We start from the raw sequence: 8,932 nt of genomic DNA, 5'->3' as shown, positions 1-8,932 counted from the left end.
GGCCAGCCTAGTCTACAGACTGAGTTTCAGGATACCCAGTGCTACACACTGTGTCAAAACAAAACAAAAAAGGAAGAATGTTGAGCTGCATGGTGCATGCTTTAATCCCATCAGTCAGGAGGCAGAGGCAGCCAGACCTGGGTGCTTTTGAAACCAACCTGGTCTACACAGTGAGCCCCGGGATAGCCAGGGCTATGTAGCAAGATCCTGTCTCTAAAACAAAACAAAACAAAGAGAATGACAAGAGGAAGGTAGCAGAACATGAATTAAGGTATAGGGTGTTCTTACTTATGGGGCTCTCAGGGGCTGCACTATTCACCTCTCAAAAAGACCTCCTAAAAGCCGGGCGTGGTGGCGCACGCCTTTAATCCCAGCACTCGGAAGGCAGAGGCAGACAGATTTCTGAGTTCGAGGCCAGCCTGGTCTACAGAGTGAGTTCCAGGACTGCCAAGGTTATACAGAAAAACCTTGTCAAAAAAAAAAAGAAAGAAAGGAAAAAAGAAAGAAAAAAAGAAATCTGCTTTATATCTACTTAAGTATTCACTCATGCTACATAGAAAATGTTGTAGCTCTTTCATGGGTTTAAAATTTTTTTTCAGCAGCATTTACAAAATCATTGTGTCCAAAATTTAGCCTTGTTCTTCTGGACCAAACCTCTGGAAAACAGATACATCGGGTTAGTCTTCCCCTGAGAACACACATAATTATCGTGTTTGGATACATGTGTGGTTAACCTCTAGGCTAAACTGTCTAGGAGGACTTTTAGTTAACGTTCATAGTCTTTCCAAATGATACAACCCAAATATTACAGCGAAAATATCGGCCTCCTCTTTCCTATTTATTTTTACCTTATTCTGTCTCTTGCACTCTTGTACTTGCTCTAATAGAAATCCTTTTAAAACTGGCTAACAAGGAAGGGTGATGATCCAGTGGGCAAAGCTGCCCACAGTCAAGCTGAACAACAGAGTTTAGGACTCATGGGGTGGAAAGGAGAGAAATTGCTACAATAAACTGTACTCTGATATCCACACAAGTGTCAAGGCACACTTATATTCACATACATACACAATAAATAAATAAATAAATACCTTTTTAGAAATTAATAAGAGCAGGGTATGGTGGCCCATACCTATCCCAGCACGCAAGAGGCAGAGGCAGGCAGACCTGTGTGATTTTGAGGCCAAACTCACCTACACAGTGAGTTTCAGTATAGCCAAGGGTACATAATTAGACTCTGTCAATTAAAAAAAAAAGTCTTAATATTATTGTTAATACTAGTTGGCGTTTGTATTGCTATGAAGAGACACTATGACCACAGCAACTCTTATAAAGGAAAACATGCCTTTGGGGCTGGCTTACAGTTTATTTAATCCCTTATCGTCATCACTGTGGGAAGCATGGTGGCATGCAGACAATGGTGTTGAGGAAGGAGCTGAAACTTTTTTTTTTAAGATTTATTTATTATTATATGTAAGTATACTGTAGCTGTCTTCAGACACTCCAGAAGAGGGAGTCAGATCTTGTTATGGATGGTTGTGAGCCACCATGTGGTTGCTGGGATTTGAACTCCGGACCTTTGGAAGAGCAGTCGGGTGCTCTTACCCACTGAGCCATCTCTCCAGCCCGAAACTTTTTTTTTTTTTTTTTTTTTTTTTTTTTTTGGTTTTTCAAGACAAGGTTTCTCTGTGTAGCCCTGGCTGCCTCCTGAGTGCTGGGATTAAAGGTGTGCGCCACCACGTCCGGCTTGAAACTTTTTTTTATTAAGTATTTATTTCATTTACATTTCCAATGCTATCCCAAAAGTCCCCCCCACCCTCCCACACCCACTCCCCCACCCACCCATTCCCCCCCACACTCCCCTCCCACCCACTCCCACTTCTTGGTCCTGGAGTTCCCCTATACTGAGAGGCATATAAAGTTTGCACAACCAGTGGGCCTCTCTTTCCACTGATGGCCGACTAGGCCATCTTCTGATACATGTGCAGCTAGAGACACGAGCTCTGGGGGGTGGGGGGGTACTGGTTAGTTCATATTGTTGTTCTGATAGAACCTAGTGGGGAAACCCCCACTCAATTCCTGATTCAGCATGCATCCAAAAAATCACAAAGGACCATCTTGATGTAATTACATGAGGTCGTTAAATGATGGAGCTCCGGACCGACATGCATCCCACACAGGAGATAAAGGATGTTGGCCACGAGGCTCGAAAGCTAGGGGTTTTTATGGGGTAAGGGGCTTAGGGGTGTGGAATTCAGCATAGCAACACACTATTGGCTTATTCAAACATCAGCAGAAAAATTACATGTACGTGCAGGGTGTCAGAGTTCTGTGAGTTGTTGACTCAGTTTATGAGACCCTGTTATGTCCTCACATTCCTCTTTATCTTTAAGGTTAAGCTGTTCCTAGGAATGTTTTAACTACGTACAGGGCATACCCAGGTTTGTTTTTCTTTTTTCTCAGCCCCAGACAGCCTCTAGGCTCACAAACAACCAGCAATTTCTGAGTACTTTATATGACTTACAGGTCTTGAAATTTCATCTTTCTTTCATTCCCCTCTTCTTCTACTAAGTAATTCTAATCTTTGAATTTCAGAAGTCTATATCTCTATGTGGAGAATAGAAATCATACTCTTTTTCTATCTTAACTATAGGTTGGTATTGATACTGGAGGACCATAAGCTGTAACAAAAACAGAATAAGAAGGGATAGTAAACAGAACTAGGCAGGGACCCTTCTAGCTAGGCTTAAGGGTCTCAGCATGATGTAGGTGCACGTAGATCAGATCTCTGGCTGGAACTGGTGAGATGTCTTTGGGGCACCCGGCTTGTTTGCTGTAGCCAGTTGTGACCAGACTTCTTTCTGCACCACCTGCAAGCCTCTTAACTTAGTATACAGATCATTATTATAACAACATAGGTTTAAACACATCATTTAAGACAGTGATGGGCATGGGAGCCCCATAAAGGCTCTCAAAAAGAGTAGGGCATGGGGAAGGAGCCCCAAGTCTGTGCCAGTCTCCATGGTTAATTTTGTCAAGGTCTCTTTTAGAGTTCTATTTATTCTTTCTATCTGTCCTGAGCTCTGAGGTCTGTACACACAATATAATTTTCATTTGACCTCTAAATACTTGGCCATGCCCTGGCTTACCTGGGCAACAAAGGCAGGGCCATTATCTGACACTATTGTTTTTGGCACTCTGAACCTTGGAAAAATTTTTCTTTAATAACCTTCTTGATGACTATCTGAACAGTCTCATTTTTACAGGGAAAAGTTTCTATCCATCTTGAGAATGTTCACAAAAACCAGAGGGTATTCATACACATAATTTTCTCAGTAAAGTCTACCTCTCAGTAGATGTCAGGTCTGTCTTCCCATGGGAGGACTAGTTTTCTTTCTTCAGTTTCTACTATTCTATACAGGGTTTCTTTTACCAGTCTTAATTTGTTTATAACTTGATAGTCTTCAGACTGTCAGGATCATTGCTCTTTGGGATGCCTGTTTGGCGGTTAGATCTGTTATCTGATTTCTTTTAGCCACAGCATCTTAGGTCTTTCTCTGTGGATGTCAACAGCCCTCTTTGTCTGTATATTGCTCCATATAGTGGCAAAAGCATACCTGCTGTCAGTGTAGACTTCTCTTTTGCCATTTACAGAGCTTGAATCAAAGCCACAAGTTCAGCTTTCTGTCTACCACTGCACTGCTGTCCCTGCCTTCCACTTACCTTCAACCGCGAGGTTACTGTCATCCATGTACCAGCTCGAACTCTCAGGCCAAGGCTGATCTGATCCTTCAGATCATTTCGAGTATCAGTTTCTTCTGCCAGAATGTCAGCACAGTGATGAGTAGGTGAAGTCTCAGGCAGTAGGTTAGTGAAGGTCACTCATTCAGTCAACAAAAAGCTGTGATAATGTGTCCATCGGTCAGGGGAATGGTTGGCTAATGTTTTCAAGAGCGTTAGTCAGCCATCAGTCAGGGGGGCTGAACCACACTTTCTAGGGCATGTGCCAAGTTTAGTCTCAGAGTCAATTTATCTGTGTCCTTGACTGGTACTGTTATAGCAGCCACAATATGCAGACAAGCAGCATCCTACAGCCACCAGGTCTAATTTCTTACAAGTATGCCACAGGTCTTTTCCAGGGTCCCAATCTCTGAGTAAGAACCTCTTTGGCAATACCTTTGTTCTCAGTCACCTCTAGGAGTCCCAAAGCTGGGGACAACATTAGGGTAGTCTTAATAGCATCAAAGGCCTTTTATCTCTTTAATTCAGCAAAACCTGAAATCCACAATCTGCAAAAGCCCACAGTGCCCAGAAACTTTTCTAACTTTTTTTGCACTGGTCGGAGTGGGAATATGAAACACAGTGTCTTTTCTAGCTTCTTTGACAGGTAGGCCACTGGCCTCTTCTAAAGACTCAGCTTTTGCTATCTCTTTACTTTTAGCCACGAAAAGGTGAAGGGTTTGGTCATGAGGGGGGCTCCTCTTCTTTTTGTTGGGGCAGTCTCTCACCCAGTGCCCATTTTCTTTACAGTAAACACATTATTAATCTTTAGCCAAAAGCTTTATTTTGTTGCCAGGTACTAAGTTTTCTAATTTTCCTGACTCTTGTGGCCAGCATTTCATTTCTCTTATCTCTTTTTAATTTTCTGGCTTCCTATTTCTTACAGATCATTTCTAAGTGCTAGCATTATGTGCCACTTTGCTAGGTTCTAGTCTTTGTCATTTACCTCTCCTTGCTCCTGTTTCCTAACTGTAATGGAGATCTCATATAATGTTCTCTCTCTATATATTATCTTTTGTTCCTCCCCCTTGTCTTTGCTTCCTTTGGATGTTATCTAATTATCACATCTATATCCTGTCACTTATCTTCTCTCATAGTTTGCCTCTACCCTGGTTTCTCTTTCTGTCTCACTGCACATCTCTGATTCTGACTCTGGTCTCTGTCTTTGTCAGCCTCATTTTACTGGTTCCTCTTCTAAATATTTCTCATTCAGAGTATCTCTCTCATCTCAGACCTCTCTAATCTCCTTCATCTCTATTTTTACTTCTCCTCACTGTTAACCTCCCTATTTGCCACTGTCATCCATCTCCCCTGAGTCTGCTGAAGCTTTGCTCTTAGCTCTCTTCTTTGCAGACCTCTATCCTTCCTTTGTTTCTCCTCTTCTGCACTTTCTTACCGACTTACGCTAACTTTCTTACTGACTTACCCTGTCCTTCTCTTACCTTCTGTAATTTCTTATCACCTCGGTCAGATTGTTGGGGCACTTTCTAGTCCCACAGAGACAAGACCCCCATCAGGACCTGGCATTTAGACTCACAGGTGCTCCTTACCTTGGACAGAAGCCCCAAGTGGGCAGATGCCTCCCTCACTGGAGCTTGGAACAGACTCACTGCCAGCAGCTCAGGGCAGAGCTGCCCTAGAAGAGAAAACAGGTGGGGCAGGGAAGAGAGTGCAGCTCTCACAGCTGGCTGCACAGGACCACTGATATCTTAAAGTGAAAGCAGTTTTTCTGTTAACAAGAGACTGGGTGCAAGGGACAGGGGAATGAAAAGCTGCCAGGGAACCTGCAGCACTCTTGGCCGGCCACTCCCACAGCCTCCTCTTCTTTTCTCTTCAGCAGCCACAACATCCCAGGGCCACTGACTTCTCAGGGACCACCCCTCTTTTGCTCTGGTTTCAAGCTCATTTCTCCCTAGGCTCCAGGTCCATGGGCGGGACCACTGTGACCCGCTGGCTGCTCCATGGAGTTGGAGTAGGAGGCAGGGCAGCTGAGGATCTGAAAGGAAGTGGTCAGCATAAGGATCTGACAGGATTCTTAGGCTTATTCCAGAGGGCATAACTCAAAAACAGTCGTCAGTCCTTAGTCCAAGTCCGAACACAAAGAGACACATGAGACACACACAGAAACCGTTTTCAGGCAACCACCACAGAATCACAGTACCACAGAAATGACAAACACAAGCAAGACCAATACATCTTACATGCGATTTCCAGAGAAGCCTGACCCTGACACTATCTGTTCCAGGCATATACTGAACCCTATCTGCTGCTGGGTTGAGAAGGACTGTTTCAGATCCAACTTCCCAGCTTGACACCAGAGCATCCTCCAGCGTTGTGACCTGCAATGTTTTGGCACGTCTCACTGTCACTGCGACCAACCCAAATGGACTTCTCTCCATGGGAAAGCCCTCAGAACCTGAGACTGGCCTAAAACCAAACCAAGATAATCAGCCAACTCCTTGGGACCAAAACCAGACTTGAAACCAGACAAACCAAAGCAAAACAGAATCAGAAGGTGGTCTAATGGAGGACACACAAGTGAACAAGACAGACAGACACACAGACATACAGACAGACAGGCAGGGAGGGATTCCACTTTACCTCCGATGTACAGTGTCTGTGTCCCATGACGAAAACCACAAACAAAAACAAGATAGCAACAGAGAAAAAAGAATACCAGTATATCTAAGTACACTCGTCTGCACAGGACCACTGATATCTTAAAGTGAAAGCAGTTTTTCTGTTAACAAGAGACTGGGTGCAAGGGACAGGGGAATGAAAAGCTGCCAGGGAACCTGCAGCACTCTTGGCCGGCCACTCCCACAGCCTCCTCTTCTTTTCTCTTCAGCAGCCACAACATCCCAGGGCCACTGACTTCTCAGGGACCACCCCTCTTTTGCTCTGGTTTCAAGCTCATTTCTCCCTAGGCTCCAGGTCCATGGGCGGGACCACTGTGACCCACTGGCTGCTCCATGGAGTTGGAGTACAACCAGCCAAACGCTACTTCCTGACAGGTTGGATTCCACATCAACTCCCTTTCTGGCAGAAAAAGCACCTTATTTTTCTCACTCTGCCAGATGACAGTCAGATCTCTCTGACTGCCCCTCACCCTGGGCACTTCCTCCAGGGTCACCCTTGGAACATCTTCCAAGGTCGCAGCTGGCAGGACCTTAGAATGTCTTCGTCCCGCAGCCACTAGGTCCTCACGGTCCACAGTGGCAGCTGCCAGAATACAGAATACCAGAACTGAAAAACCAAGACACAAGGTAGGACTCAAACCCACAATCTCAGAACTGAAAAAACAAGACACAAATTCAGCAGTGCCACACTTAGACACTTAGACAACAGACAACATACAAGACTCACACAAACAAACGTACCTCCAAGAGGTCCTTCAGGGTTCCTAGGTGTCACGCAGATCTCGCTGGGGCCTCCAAATGATAGAACCTAGTGGGGAAATCCCCACTCAATTCCTGATTCAGCATGCACCCAAAAAATCACGAAGGACCATTTTGATGTAATTACATGAGGTCGTTTAATGACGGAGCTCCGGACCGACATGCATCCCACACAGGAGATAAAGGATGTCGGCCACGAGGCTCGAAAGCTAGGGGTTTTTATGGGGTAAGGGGCTTAGGGGTGTGGAGTTCAGCATAGTGACACACTATTGGCTTATTCAAACATCAGCAGAAAAATTACATGTACATGCAGGGTGTCAGAGTTCTGTGAGTTGTTGACTCAATTTAGATAGCCCTGTTATGTCTTCACATTCCTCTTTATCTTTAAGGTTAAGCTATTCCCAGGAATGTTTTAACTATGGGGCATACCCAGGTTTGTTTTTCTTTATTCTCAGCCCCAGGCAGCCTCTAGGCTCACAAACAACCAGCAATTTCTGAGTACTTTATATGACTTACAGGTCTTGAAATTTCGTCTTTCTTTCATTTCCACCTATAGGGTTGCAGATCCCCCCATCTAGGAGGTGCAACTTAATCCACAAGCAGCAGCAGGCAACTGCCACACTAGGCTTACCTTAAACAAAGAGACCTCAAAGCCTGCCTCCACAGTGACACATTTCCTCCAAAAAGGCCAACCTGCTCCAGCAAGGGCACACCTCCTAATAGTTCTACTCCCTATGGGCCAGCATTCATACACATGGGTCTTTGGGGGCCGTTACTTTTCAAACCATCACGATTATTTGGTAGGAACCTTGAAAGTTTTATACTGTAGTGTGTGTGTGTGTGTGTGTGTGTGTGTGTGTGTGTGTGTGTGTATGTGTGTGTGTGTGTGTTGCTAGGGAGATGAAGCCAGGGCTTTTCACATGGTAGTGTAATACTCCTGGGAGCCTTAGCTTACTGGGAACCCCCTGAGTGAACCATGTGGAGCCAGGATAGATGCAAAAAGCAAGAGGAATTTATTGTTTCCGTGCACTAGGGTCGTCCCAGACTCAAAGGAGAGGTTGCGACCACCAGTACCCTTTCAGGCGAGTTTTTATATGGTTTCCAGGGGCTGAATAGAGCATCAGCAACTAGGTACAATATGATTGGCAGGATAGTGCACCCTTTAAACTGATTGGTCTTTAGGGAATGAGGTGACAAGGACTTCCCTTGTCTGAAGGTGAGCAACGTCAGTCCTGCAGAATATGTCCCCACAGGCAGGTTTATTCCTGCCCTGTAGTCTGAGAAACGTTAATTAACCTCTTCCTTTCCGGAGGGCCGAGAGTTTCATGACCTTCCCAAAGTTCCTGAGCTGATCTTTTCATTAGTGGCTATTCATGGTTGTCAACTTGACTATATCTGGAATGAACTACAATCCAGAACTGGAAGGCTCACCTGTGATCCTAATCTGGAGACTGGGAGATACAAGTTTCTGACTTGGCATGGAGATCTTGAGGCATAGTGGCTATGATTCCCAGAAGATTAAGTCAGGGAGATCTCTTAGTTCAAGGTCATCTGGGACAAAGCAAGTCCCAGATCCAGGCATGATGGCACACACCTTTAATTTGGGCCACGCCTTCTGCTGGAGACTATATAAGAACACTGGAAGAAGGAAGATTCTCTCTTCTTCACCTTCTTGCCTCGTGGGACTGAGCTACTGCTAGATCCTTGGACCAATGTTGGGGAGTTGGACTATAGACTGTAAGCCATCAAATTCTCTT

The sequence above is a fragment of the Mus caroli genome, unplaced genomic scaffold (genome assembly GCF_978045245.1).
Source record: "Mus caroli unplaced genomic scaffold, Mus_caroli_1 scaffold_13, whole genome shotgun sequence".
Taxonomy (NCBI): domain Eukaryota; kingdom Metazoa; phylum Chordata; class Mammalia; order Rodentia; family Muridae; genus Mus; species Mus caroli.
Note: the sequence above shows the minus strand (reverse complement) of the source record.